Source organism: Astyanax mexicanus, chromosome 2 (genome assembly GCF_023375975.1).
Source record: "Astyanax mexicanus isolate ESR-SI-001 chromosome 2, AstMex3_surface, whole genome shotgun sequence".
NCBI lineage: Eukaryota > Metazoa > Chordata > Actinopteri > Characiformes > Acestrorhamphidae > Astyanax > Astyanax mexicanus.
This window is the reverse complement of record NC_064409.1, coordinates 49,138,378-49,153,366: the sequence shown is the minus strand read 5'-3', so window position 1 is coordinate 49,153,366 and position 14,989 is coordinate 49,138,378. Positions and strand designations below refer to the sequence as shown.

The following is a 14,989-nucleotide window of genomic DNA, read 5'->3' as shown; positions in this document are numbered from 1 at the left end:
ACTCCTGAAGACAGAGCTCTTCAAAGAGCTCTTACTCTCCTAACACCTCTAACACACTAACTACTTCTAACCCCATTTCCTTCTTCCCCTCCTTCACTTCTCTATCCCTTTATTTCCCTTCGACCTCCTTTAAGCCCTATCTAAAAATGGGTTATCTAATTCCTATTACTTTTGTACTTCATTATTGTAAGTCGCTTTGGACAAAAGCGTCTGCCAAATGAAATGTAATGTAATGTAATGTATTAAATGATGCCCACCTCCACTCATCACAAGAATGCTGGGTGCTTTACACCTTTCAAGCCAACGCCTGTCAACTGATTGATATTTATCTGCTCCAGATAAAGTCTAACTTTACTTGTACAATTTAAATGGGTGCAGCTTAAAGCAACCTATAATATATGACTTAATATAAAGTAACTAAATGCATTCATTAGAAATTATGTCCACAAACATTTAGGCATGTAATATTTGTGAGAACGCTGTTTGTAAATGACAGTTCACTACCCAACAGCTCAACATCCAGCTACAGGATCTTGATCTAACATTCCAGACAAGCCAATGGCAGGTGGTAAGAATGGGCAGCATCACGTACATCCTCCTGACTGACCCTCGACTCTGGAGCCCCTCAGGGCTGCGTGCTCAGTCTGCTGCTGTAGTCCCTGTACTCCCTGGGTGGGCCTGATCTCCAACAATGAAAAGGCAGCCTACAAATAGGAGGTTAGCTTCCTGACACACCACTGCCAGGAAAACAACCTTTCTCTAAACATCAACAAGCCCAAGGAGCTGATAGTGGATTTCAGGAAGCCGGAGACAGTTCACATCCCTATCTCAATCAATAGGGGCACACTGGAGAGGGGCAGCAACTCTAAGTTCCTTGGTGTTCACGTTCGCAGAGAAACTTGTATAGAGAAAACACAGCACACTACACTCTGATGGGCTGTATTCCCACCTGCTGCGGGAACTGCATTACTCCTAAAGCTCTGTAGGGTGGTACACATAGCCCAAATCATCAACAGGGTTCAGCTTAAAAAAACATGAGGAAAATAAGGCTAAAACAGCTTAAAGCTAACATTACGCCTGACTAAGAAGGGCTTACTGGAAGAAGGGCAATGTGCACAAATATGTGCAAAGAAAAAATAAGAGACCATTTAAAAATTATGAGCTTCTTTGATTTTACCAAATTGAAAACCTCTGGAATATAATCAAGAGGAAGATGGATGATCACAAGCCATCAAACCAAGCCGAACTGCTTGAATTTTTGCACCAGAAGTGGCATAAAGTTATCCAAAAGCAGTGTGTAAGACTGGTGGAGGACAACATGCCAAGATGCTGTTTCTAGTAAAGTGGCCAGTGGTGGATGTACAAGAGTAAAAACCAGGGTTATTCCACTAAATATTTTTTTATAATTCTGAACTCTTAAAACTTTATGAAAATGAACTTGTTTTCTTTGTATTATTTGAGGTCTGAAAGCTCTGCATCTTTGTTGTTATTTCAGCCGTTTCTCATTTTCTGCAAATAAATGCTCTAAATGACCATATTTTTATTTGGAATTTGGGAGAAATGTTGTCCGTAGTTTTTAAATTAAAACAACAATGTTCCTTTTACTCAAATATCTACCTATAAATAGCAAAATCAGAGAAACTCTCTTGAAGTCTCTTAATTTTTCTAGAGCTGTATGTGCACAAACCAGGGCACTAAGTGGGTTACGGTGCTAACCAATATGATGCTATGCCATGCTACGTAGCTACTGTGAGCAGCTGGGGAGATGTAAACCATCAAATAACAACAGATCATTACATTTTTCCACAAGCTCACCATGAAAGAAAAAACTAAACGTTTCATCCTGGGGCAAAGTAATAGTTTGTAAAAATGCTTACGAAACTGCATTACGGCATTCTTTATCCAAAGTCACGTGCTTTTTATACATCAGAGAATTTAAAATACTGACCAAATGCTTTCTAATGCATGTTGTCATTACTTTAAAGATTTTAAAATATACAGGAAACTGAATCATCCATTCTCCTTTGTATTTAGGAAAGTGCAAGATCATTTTTAATGCCATAAGCTATATTCAAGGACATGCAGGGCTGTCCTGTGGGATGTGAATGAAAGATGCTCAATGATGTCATGATGGGCCTGAGGAAACTCTATTAAAACAGAATGCTGACTTCCATTAAATAAACCTCAGCCTGGTCTCAATGTGCCATGTCTGCTTTCTGAAGAGTGTCCTCCCCCAGTCACCATGCTGGCAGGCGGCGGGAGGAGGGCACAGGGGCAGAGAGGGGAGAAGATGAGGTGAGTGCAGGAGCCAGGCTCTGAGGAGACAGGCCGGCGCTCATAGCCCTGAGATTGCCCCCAGCTAATCTGATTTAAGCACTGGACCATAAAGGCCAGAACCACCTGGAGGCAGTCTCTGTGGTGATAACAGTTAGTAGTGCACTGTGACAGTGAAGAGCTAAAAGCACATTTCAAAAATTCCATTGAATTTGATAAGGGAGCTTCAGAGGCTCTGCACTCTCAGCAAAGAGAAAAAGCAGTGTAGAAAGAAATGTGCATGAATGTGTTTCGTATCAGTCAAAAGATACTGAACTGCACTGAACAGCTGCTGACTCGAAAAACAGGCTTACTAAACAGAAAGAGCAGTTTAGAACTTCCATTGTCACGTGCTTTAAATCCACTGCTGATCCAGTTAACAAATTCTGCATCTCGCTTGGCATCTTATTTACAATTTCAGACATCTCCATTTCAATTCATTTCATGCTGGCTTAAGTCTGTTCCTAATGTTTTGGATTGAATCAGAATCAGTTACTACTGCTTTAGCCACAATACCTTAGCGCATTAGCGCTCCTTGTTAGCCTAAACGGCTAAATCTCACAAGAATGTTTTATGGACTTTTGAGAAATTACTCGGCGCACAAGCCCCCAAGTGTTCAGGGCCGTGGATAAGCAGTTTATATTGCTGAGAGCAGGGAGGGGGGGTGCTGTAAAGGGGCTTAGGGACAGCATGGAGAATTAAATTGAATACCCAGACGGAATTAGTTCCATGCAGATTGAGGGTACGGCTACGCAACCAAAAATCAGCCACCCCCACCACAGCTGCATCAGGGTTGCTAAGCAGCCGGGATGGAGAAGATGAGGGGGTGGTGTATTGTTGCTGTCTTCATTCTAAATGTGGCAACTGCAGGCAAAATGGTGATTAAAATAGAGGGGACCACACATGGGTTGTGAAATGTTTTTCACATTAAAATGCTGTTGGTGGTGTGACAATTGAACTACAATTTGGTTACGTAAATTTCAAATGAACTTGAATCATAGCACCCAAAGCAACTCCAGGAACAACAGAAAAAGACAATTTGTGCAGTTCTATTCACATATTTTATTTAAGTTAAAGCAACATTATATAGCAATTTTACCTAATAACAATAAAAGTTTCAAAACCAATTTTGTTGGTACAGTGACTGTAATAGGAAAAAATCGTAATTGCCGTTTCAGGTCTGGAGCCACAGATAATGCACTATGTAATTTTGGTAAAGCAGCCACATGGCCAACTGCAAGAACTGCATAGTGCTGCATAACAATAATAAGGGGAGGGAGAGAGTAAAAAGTGTAGTGTGTGTTAGTGTGTGTGCGTAATTATACATGTGTGTGTGAGAGAAAGAGAGAGAGGAGGAGGAATACTGAGTTAGATGTAGATATTTATTTCAGATTTCAGTATAAATTTGCCTTAAAATGTGTAAAAAGCTTTCAGATTCATCTTGTGTGTTGATCTGTTAGCATGTTAACACTGACAGCATTACTAAAAACGCAAGATATGTTTGCTTGTTCTTTTGTCACTTGGCCATTGAAACAAATAGCAAAAGTAAGCTTGAATTGCACTTAAAAGTATGAAAAAAATGTTTGTGATCAGACCGGTTTTCTGCACACTTGTTAGACCAGTCTAAACACTCATTACGATCACAATCTAGATGCAAACAAACAGGCTAGGAGCTAGACTTTACTAAAATTGCTTTATCAGTACAAAAGCCCTTACAGGGTTAAATGAACAGGGGGGGGGGGGGTTAACCCACTCCAAGCCTGCATAAGAGACTCCTTCAGCACATCAGTTCTAAACTGCCCCCCACCCCTCTCCAGACACCTGTGTGCAAAAAAGGGTCTTTGTCCAGCCGACCTTAATTTGATCTGACGCTCCCCCACACATGTGGAACAGCTCAGCGGCCCTCATAACCTTAGCTGATTAGGGCTGCGGCTCAGAGTGTGCCATTAGCCCGGACCGGGGGAGAGCGGGGGAGTGTGAGCAGAGCGTCTAAACGCGCACTTCTCTACAGGTCACTTCTCTACAGGTCGTCTCACTAGTACAGAGCCACGCCTCTACTGCTATGTTTTTTTCAGGAGAAGTACAGTGGAGGGGATGACTGGAGGAGTGTCTAAATGAGGAGGCAGTTAAGCTCAGGTTACATCGGCACGTCTCACTTACACACACATGTACACCCTCGAGGAGTTTCAGGATTCATTCGCATTCAGAGAGGATTTCTCTTTTTAAAGAGAGGTAAATTAATGTTTAATTAATTCAGAGATCATACGAAGAAGGAAAAACACCAGAATCACGCTGTCCAAAATTCTCACACCCCATAGACACATGTAATATGTAATAATTTTTCTTCCTAAAAAAATCCAAGCATGATTCACGAATAAGATCAGTGATTCAGTATGCCAAAACATCTGCCCCTACAAATTTTACAAACATTAAAGCAACTAGAAAACTAGAAATCGTCCAGACTTCCACCATCTCCACTCAATTTTACAAGCTCCTCCTACAGTCAAATGCATAAGCATAAGAAAAAAAGAAGTGTATTTTTTGCCTTTTATATAAGCACACTGCCCATTAACTGCAAGTACAGGCTTGTGTGCCAGTTTTGTACTAAAGAGAGTGCATCAGAATTTCATCTGCAAACCAGCACAAAAGGTTAAGTCACGGGACCCACAATGTTTGGGATTCCTATCTAACTTACCAAACCAGTTCCACACACTGTATCTTAGTTAATTCCATCTTCATTACACAAAGTACTTTACATCAGCATACACTATAACCAGATTTTGCCTGAGGGACATTGCTAAAATAGCACACTGTCATTTTTATTTGTTCAGTAGATGCTGTTTGATTTAAGTCTGTCTGTTGTCACAGATCTCTTTTAGTAATCAAGCCGCCCGCTCAGACGGACTGACACCTGACTGATCAAATATTCAACGTGCAACAAGGAAGCACAGCTGAGTAATCATATCAGTATGAATATATTTTATTACAGTTTAGGGCTGTTGTAACTATCCGCTATTGAATCCTCTTTTTTAAAAGAAAATCCCAGGTAATGCACACAAATAACCAATACACACACACAGACCTCCTGCTTGAGTTTGTCTAGTTTATCATGTAATGATACAGTCAGATACAGATGGCACACTGTGGGCCCTATCCTACATTGCAATGCTCATTGCTATCTTACACAGAGTAAACGGTCTATTTTCAGGTCTTGGATCTACGTTGTTTAAATAGTGACGGAGTTCACGAAAGTATCTAAGCTGATGGGCGTAGTCGTTTGGAAGTGAGGTGTGTTCAGGTACATTTCTGGCGTATTGCTATCTTGGCAGCGGAAAACACATGTGCCGCAATTTATGATTTGAGCCCTGACAACAGTCAACAGTCAGACATTCATTGCTATCTTGGCAACGCAGGCGCACCGGGCACGCTCAACATGCCTACACCAGTGCTGATTACAGACAAACACAAACGCAAGTTTTTACATCAACACTAAATAGGATACAAAATAATATAACATTGCGGTTCCTGTAAATGATAAATGAGCTGGCCAGTTTCCACTGCTGAGATGCACAGAAGCACTGCGCCGTTAAAATACCTATCTGCCAAAGTCAGAGCGCATCTGTGACGCCAGGTAGAGAGGAGTGATGCGAGCCGAGTTAAAAATACAGACAGGTTTATTAGCAGGAAGGCTAACAGATACTACTAACAGAATAATCAGGCAAACAATGATCTCACCAATAACCGAAGCCGTAGTCAAAAATACAGTCCGAGTTCGAAACCGAGAAACAGTCCAACCATACAACAAATCCAATAAGGGCAAAACAAAAGACATAAACCGATAATCCGAAAACAGGGTCGTGACGAGAAGGCAAAAACAGTACACAGGAAACCGCTTAGTATGCAACATGAGTCGGCAATACCTCGCGGTGTTTGTTTACAAACGGATGCCTTAAATACAGGATCTAGATAAGAATGAACCGGAAGTAATTTAGAACACAGGTAAATCAGAGCGTCGGAGCGTAACGCAATTGGTGAAGGTGAAAGGTTATTATTGACGTCATAATCAGGGGAATTCTGGGAAATGGAGTCCGGTAGTGTGGAAGGAGAACCAGGCTGCGTGACAGCATCTGGTTCTTAAAGGGAATGGCAAGTGGTTTATTGATTGGTTTATTTTACGTTGAGGCCAAAACACACCCATAATTAATTAAGGGAATTAGTACATGCCTTTTGCGTGTTCCAAATTTGTGCATACTTACGATTCCAAATACACACTGACACATCCTAAATCATGGTTGACAACTCGGTTTACATTTTTTTTGTATATTTTTTTATTTTATTTTATTCTATAAAATTGCAATTACAACATATCTAGTATATTACCTTGTCACATAAGATAGTAGTATCTAGTAACATAATTAAGCCAATCCTATTCTAGTAGCGGAACTATCAATTTACTAGCAGTCATTTTACAGGAAATCGCTGAATCTCAGCCATGAATGCAAACAGCGATACCTCTCTGTGGGTGTGTACGTGTTAAACGTATTCTTGTTGGGCATTGGGTTTGCAGGGCAGACCAATGTCCGGCCACCACAGTCTCTCTTTCCTCTACTCCCATTCCCCTGTTTGCTTTGACAGTGCTTGGCTTATGTGCTTAAGCTCGTCAATACACACTGAAATTCTGCACCTCTTCCTCCACTAGCCAGAGCTGGCTCAGAGTATGTTCAAAACAGAGCCAGAGCCAAGTAGTATAGCAGCCCCAAACACATACACACAGCAGCAGCCTGCCAGTGTGTACTTTTTGACGTAAACTTGTTACATACGAAAATTGAGTTTGGAAGAAATTCATGCTTTTTGATGCTTTAAAAACAGTGATGCACTAAACAGAGCAATGTGGGTGAACACCAGGACAATTTCATTTGTAGCTGCACTTCCAGTGAATGAGAAAAAACATTTCAGTGGCCGCTGGCCTTGTCCAAACATTTGAGTACTTCCCACATTGTTTGGGGTCTTTGAGAATCTTTGAGATTCTGGTGCAAACCCCACACGGCTCTCGTCCAACCAACGTCAAAACACACACACACCGTGCCAAAGAGCCGGGCCTGCCTTCACAAACAGCTCATTTTCATGCTTCAGACATTCCCAGAGTGAGGGAAAAAGAAAGAGAGAGAGAGAGAAAGAGACACAGAGAGAGAAGAGAAAGCAAGGGATAAAGACATGGCCTCTCCAGACTTCTTTCACCTCCGTAGATCAGTCTACACTCTTGAGGAATCGGTTTCATTCCCATGTTGGCTGAGAGACCAGGAATACTTTTTTTATTTTCCATCCATTCTCCTCAGTTCAACCCTTGAAAAAAAACTACATAAAATAAAGAGCAACACATTCTCTTTATATTTAAGAAAATATGTTGTGTTTTTATTGGGGAACTTACTTTTAGTCAGTATAATTCAAACAAAAACATGGAACAGGTCAATACACAGTGGCCTTTCTCTCTCCTACATCCAAAGGCATCACTATTTGTTACATCAGCTCTCGTTACGCATATCTGATCTTCTGTAAATCCCTTCAACATCTGCGCACAGAAGGGGGCGGGAAATTGCAGACCAGTAGGGAGAAACCCCTGATAGACTGATTTGGGAATAAAGCCCAAATGGAGTAAGTATGCTCCTGTATTCCCGTAAGAACTCAGCAATGGTAGCGTTGGAGGGGGTGGTGGAAGGGGCGGCGGTGGAGCGAGGGGGGTTCTTCTGCCTCACTTCCCACCAGTGGAGGAGCACTTCCCCACTCTGACAGCTGAAAAGAGCTGCTCCCTGATCTGCCTGATGCTCCAGAGGAAAAAAAACACACACACACACACACACGCCATTCCAGCACTCCACTGCAAACTGAGCCAGACAAACACCTGCAACGGCATGGAAATACTACCAAAGGGCACGAGACCCACATCTTCAGTCACGGTTTCTCGCTAGCTTTCCAAAGTCTGCGCTGTTATGTATGTCCACAGATTTTATATGCTCACAGATTATTTAAAACATTCCAACTATGAGCCACAATATGTGTGCAACTTTTAAAATATGCACAATGCTATAAATGTCAAATAATTTATAGATTTTGATTTTTTTATTAGCAGTGTAAGAGGTGTCTGCTACACTTATCTTATACCTAAAGACAGGAAAAGAGAGAAAAGAAAAGAAAAGAAAAGAAAAGAAAGGGGAAAGTCTGCCACTCCTGACACAACACCATCCACTCACTCCACTAAATAGAAAAAATATGTTTCCAATCCTCAAGTTATTGTGCAATTTCATGCAATTTCTTCGTCCGAGGGGACGGACTACTATGGCAATTCCCATTCGAGCGGAACAACTTGCAAATAGAGGGGTAATGAATTCCGTGTGCCAGAGAGAAAGAGGGAAAGAGAGAATGAGAGAGAGAGAGAGTGAGAAAAAGAGAGAGTGAGTAGGAGAGAGAGTTTCCCGGGCAGAACTGAGATTGACCGGACACACTCATACACACACACACACACACACAAACCCTTTTCTTGCACTGGAAAACACTTGACAGCAATGTTTCCACTTTTGCTGGACTGTTTCCTCTGCTTCAGGGTGGAAGGTTTAAAGAGTTCTCTACAGAGAGATGGCGTAAATACGCCAGTCGGAGCTGGGGCGAAAGCACGATGAGGGTTCTGTGTGTGTGTGTGTGTGTGTGTGTGCGCACGTGTAAGAGTGCTGCCACAGCACAACCTGCTGGGCACATTTATACTTATCCAGCAAGGTATGTTTTCTTTCTTCTGGCAAATCGCGACAAAACCGTTCTAAGCAGACAACAGCCGTTTTAACAGGCCGAAGTAAGTCGCTATACCTGCTCTCATTCATCCAAAGCCTCCGCATGGCTTTCAGCTGTTTGTCAAAGGAAACCTGCTTCATAAAATATCAGCAGCACACTTGTCCACTGCAGCTGGGAGCAGATGTGTAAGTGATTTAGTAAGATAAACATACATGACCCAGACGTCTGGCGCTGACCAATCGCACAAAAACCCTTCTATGCTTCTCCACAGTGGGCCAACAGAGTGTAGCACGCTGCAGAACAAACACGACACAAGTTCGCAATCGATACGGTCCAATTATCGGTTTAAAAAGGTCAACAGCAGACCACTGGGAATGTGTAATCATTTCAAAGTGGTTTTACAGCTTGCTTCGGTATGATTAGATGCCTGTTTAGTGGATCACAGGGAGATATTATTAAACTTTTACAATGGTCAGTGATAAAAAACATCATTCACTATTCACTGATTGTGGTGTAATAACACATATCTCAAACTGACCCGCTAGTCCCTGCTGGACAGAGCATAAGCACAAGCAAAACTAATCTGCTAAATCCCACAAACATGTTTGGACTTTTACATTTTTGTGACAGAAAGCCTCATCTAGCCGCTCCAGTGGTACAGCAGAGCCTGCCTATTTGATTAATTTAGTTGGACCAAAGCACTCTAATTTGTCCAGCTTTTGCAAAGATGATGTAAACACTCTGAACATTACTTCATCAGGCTTTATTTTTACTCTCATTCATCTATGCATGAGTAATCTCCTTTGATCTCTCAGGCTGTTTTTCCCCTTTTTCTTATTAATCACTTCATTAAAGCATGCTTGAATGAAGCGGTTTGTTCGGAGTGACTCACACCACTGGCCTTTCATACAGGCCTTGCTTTTACAAAAAAGAATCATCCTATGGAAAATGTTTCGCTGTAAGTTTAAATGAAGGCAAAAAAAAATACCACAGATCCATTTAATTGTGATTGTGACAGAAATTACATAGAGTTAGAATCTACAGATGTTTCTAAATAAAAAGTTGTGTTTAATATACTAGCTTTTCTAGAAAAATATTTAAGTCAGGCAATTTAGTGGTGCTGAAAGTTTTTTTTTAACATGCTACAACCACATTCTCTTTTATTCTTGTTAGAGATCATGACAACTACAGCTTGTAGCTTTTTTTGTATCTGCATTATTAATATGACTGAACAACACAATGGGAAAGTGTAAGGAAATTATCAGTGCAGATGTGTGAAGGGTGATTGCAGATTTACACAAATCTCTACTGTCTCTTGAAACTATACTTCTAGAGTATATTTCTTAAATGCTGTTTCCAAGATCATCAGGTTAAACAGCTTCACATTAAAGTACAAGGTATTGGGAGGTATAGGCATTTTGCCAGGGTCTGCATAAATAACAAAACTGTGTACATTGGTTGGACATCGGTTTCTGACTGTCAGGAACAACCCCATATCCATCAAATAACAGGCCTGCCATGATGTTATACATTACTGCTAAAACCAGAATCACTGTCAGGATCAAGGGGTGTTACGTTACATACAACTTGCTGTTTAGTTTACACCACAGTTTAGAATTCAATTTAGAACAGTTTAGTATGAGTACAACAAAACTGAAAAAATAAATTAATAAAATCATAAGACTAACCCAGACTAACCCAGGTTTCTTTCACTGATTTTGAACAGACAGTTACAGTGCTGTGTATTCCTGCTGAGATACAGCCTGTTCATACAGCCTGTAGGGAGGTTAATTAAGCAACAAATTATAATATAGCATGTTCAATGTGTTCCCACACACACACACACACAAACCAAAAAACGCTAACGCTTCATCCTCCTTCAATCCACCATGATGTTATGAGATGTCATAAAATGTTAAAACCAGAATACCACTAAGATATTTGGCTATTATACCATTGACTTCCATTGAAAGTTTACAAGATTTTTTCCCTCTCCTGTAAAGTTGCTGTTTTAGAGATAAGTGTTTTTCAGCGAAGATATGCATGCATCAGTCAATGTACATCCTATATCAAAAGTCCCTTTACATGTAAAATGGTGTGACATATACTCTATATATATATATATATATATATATATATATATATATAGACATGTCACGATATCGACTTATCGTTCAATGCACATGACCTCAATAATATTTAATAATGGTGATATCGTCTACTGCAATTATTTGTATGTTTGTTCACATACGTAACAGAACAGTACTCCATACACACAGAGTAGACTGCTGTAGGTGTAGAAAAAGATATATATTTCCCAACCTATGATTAATTAGAATGTTGTTGTCTTTAAAATAATATTAGTATAATTGCTTTTTTATGCTATTCTTTTATCATTATGTCAGGGAAATGTAATGGTCTTAAAAATGATAATAATATTGTGCACAAACAAGTCGCAAAATCACAAAAGGTCCATATATATATAAATAGAACATAAATAGATCAAAATCCTACGAGGAAAGTTTAAACAACAACACAATGGTGGAGAAGATGAAGGATCTTTCAAAGCAAAACACAAGCTAGAAAAATAATGTTTTTCCCGTGTTTGTAACTTTCTACAATTAAACATGAAACGGAGCGGTTTTTACTTATTATATTTCGTCACTAGGGCTACCCAGAGTGACATACAAATAAATAATTCTACTCCTTCTGCTCCTTGCTTTGTCTCGTCTCCAAGAGGTTTCAAAGGCGTCTTGCTGTGATGCCTCTGCTGATGGAGGCATACAGGAAATGGAGTGATGCTTTTCCTGACTCTGAACGCACTGAAACCTTTCCTCTGTAACACTGAACCGGGATCAGTTTGCTTTTATGGAAATCCATCAAAGTGGAACCATAGCAGCAGGAAAGCACAACTTTGCAGTATCCAGCAAGGCAGGGGAAACAGGGGCCCGAACACAGTGATCTGAGAACAGTTTTCTTTATCTCACTTACCGGCCCAGACACGTTTAGACAGATAGAGCTGATTTAAGATCAGTGCTGCTACAAATATCACCCCCCCCCCCCCAGCTGTGTTACATCCCTGTTCTTCATTTCAGTCACTCTGTCCCTGCTGCCTCTGCCAGTCAATATTGCCTCGAAACTTCCCAACAGGGCATTCAGTCTCAACTGCAGCTCCCGAAAGACTATACTGACCTTGAAGTATCCAGCAAAGGACCTAAAATTTATTTTCTGATATAGTAGCATTTTTCTCCCACTGTACACATGATATCTACATACAGAATATTTATGTTCCTATACTTGGAACATGATTGAGGAAATACACTGCCTGGCCAAAAACAAAATCGCCACCTGGATTTAACTAAGCAGATAATGTGGGTTTGATGCTGCAGTTGGTCAGGTCTAGGTTCAGCAACAGTATGTGCTGAAAGAATGAGGTCAGCTGACTACCTGAATATACTGAATATAGACCAGTTATTCCATAAATACTTTTTTTCCCCCTGATGACATGGCCATATTCCAAGATGACAATGTCAGGATTCATGGGGCTGGAATTCTGAGAGTGGTTTAGTGTTTTAGTGGTTTATTTTCACACATGGATTGTTCACCACAGAGTCCATACCTTAACCTCATTGAGAATCTTTGGGATGTGCTGGATGCAACACTGTTCTGAAATAAAGCTTATTGAAACAATGCGACAGAGAATGCATCCTGCAATCAAAGCTAAAGGTGGTCCGATTGAATATTAGTGTGTGTGACTTTTTTTTGGCCAGGCAGTGTTCATTATAATAATAATATAAATATTATAAAATGTATTATATACATTTTTATATAAATAATTATGACGACTTTTAATGTAATTTCAATGTCATTTCTATCAAATCAATACAGTATCATTAAAGACATTTAAATGATGCTTCCAGTCATACTGATAAAATACATTTCCAACATGTAATTTAATTTAATATGATAAAAATGAATAAAATAAAAGCTAAAAACTAATAAAAGTTATTATCAACTCATATGCTCAAAATTTGTAATGTGTGCTCCAAACTTGATGCCTAATACGGGTTCTGCCTTCATCCCATATTTATTACCCCCCCATCACTTGCACTATTGTCTTCTGTCTTAAGCATGTCTATTTGTGTATTGTACATATAGTGTCTCTCATTCTTTTTATTATATATCTTATTTTCACCCCCCCATCACTATTGCACTATTGTCATTTGTCTCATGTATGTCTACTGTGTCCTTATTGTATTGTACATATAGTGTCTCCTATTCTTTTATATATATATATATATATATATATATATATATATATATATATATACTTTCTGTACTTGCTGTAATTTGGGAAGGAGGGTATTGTAATTTTAATTCTCTGTATGTCCGGTAAATATGCATTATTGACTACTTGACTTGACTAAATATACGTCGTCAATTTACATAAGATATTTGCAGGAACCCAGTATCTGGTTCATCTATGGCTAATCACTAAACGTTAGGTTATGAATATAACCCCTGTTCCCTGAAGGAGAGGAACGAGGTACAACACATAATGTATGGGATATCACGCCCTTGCGTGTCTGGCTGAAGACACCTTTAATCACGCCTAAAAGGCAGATGATGCATAGTGACGAGGGCAGGAGGGCCCGCCCCCTGCATATAACCCCACGTCACCAGCATCACTCCTCAGTTCAAGATGCTGCTCTTCACTGAGCTAACAGCGAAGCGGGGCAACCTGTGTTGTACCTCGTTCCTCTCCTTCAGGGAACAGGGGTTATATTCATAACCTAACGTTCCCTTTCAGTCGATTCACTCGGTACAACACATAATGTATGGGACCTATATACACGCCCCGCGGAGCAGACACCGAACCAAGCGGGCACACTAGAGCACCCCAGACCCCGAAGAAAGAACAGCATGAGCTACTGAAGGGGCCACCACATCTAGGCGATAGAAGCGCACAAAAGTATGAGGTGATGCCCAGCTGGCAGCAGCGCAAATGTCTTTAACGGAGACACCCTTAAAAAGGGCCCACGATGCAGCCATTCCCCTAGTAGAATGAGCCCGCACCCCCACAGGCAACTCCAGACCCTTGCTGTTATAAGCTAATGCAATAGCTTCCACAACCCAGTGAGAGAGACGCTGCTTAGACAGAGCCCTGCCACGAACTGGGTTGGCAAAACAGACAAAAAGCTGGTCACACCCACGGAAAGCCTGAGTACGATCAATGTATGTACGCAGTGCACGCACAGGGCAGAGCGTGTGCATTTTTTGCTGCTCCTCAGAAGCAAATGGAGGATGAGAGAAAGAATTAAGCTCAAAGGCTAGTGAACTATAAGACATAGGCAGCACCTTTGGCACATACGCTGCATTAGGGCGTAATGTAACCTTGATGTCCCCTGGTGCAAACTGGGTACATGAGGGGTGCACTGACAGAGCATGAAGATCACCCACACGCTTAGCAGAGGCTAAAGCAAGCAGCAGAGCCGTCTTATACGAAACATATTTCATGTCTACAGAATTTAGGGGCTCAAATGGAGGCCCAGACAGGGCTTCGAGCACAATAGTGAGGTCCCAGGGAGGAACGGCTGGCCTAGATACAGGCTTTAGACGTCGCACTCCCTTTAAGAAACGTATAGCTAGGGGGTGTGCCCCAGGCGACAATCCCCCAAAACCAACATGACAGGCTGATATAGCCGCCAAATATACTTTTATTGTCGAGAATGAGAGCCCACGCTCCAGTAACTCCTGAAGGAATGTCAAAACATCCACAATGGAACACTGGAAGGGAATCAAATTTCTTCCCTGACACCAGTGCTCAAATGCACGCCATTTATAAGCATACAAACCTCTTGTAGAGGATGCCCTTGCACACTGAATGGTAGCCACA

At 40.9% G+C, this 14,989-nt stretch overlaps 1 protein-coding gene across 5 annotated transcripts in view; it reads right to left on the bottom strand.

The window, feature by feature from the left end:
* The window catches only part of kcnq1.2 (potassium voltage-gated channel, KQT-like subfamily, member 1.2), a 191,500-nt gene that overhangs the window by 123,443 nt on the left and 53,068 nt on the right, over window positions 1-14,989 (bottom strand). The gene's annotated exons all lie outside the window — the stretch shown is intronic.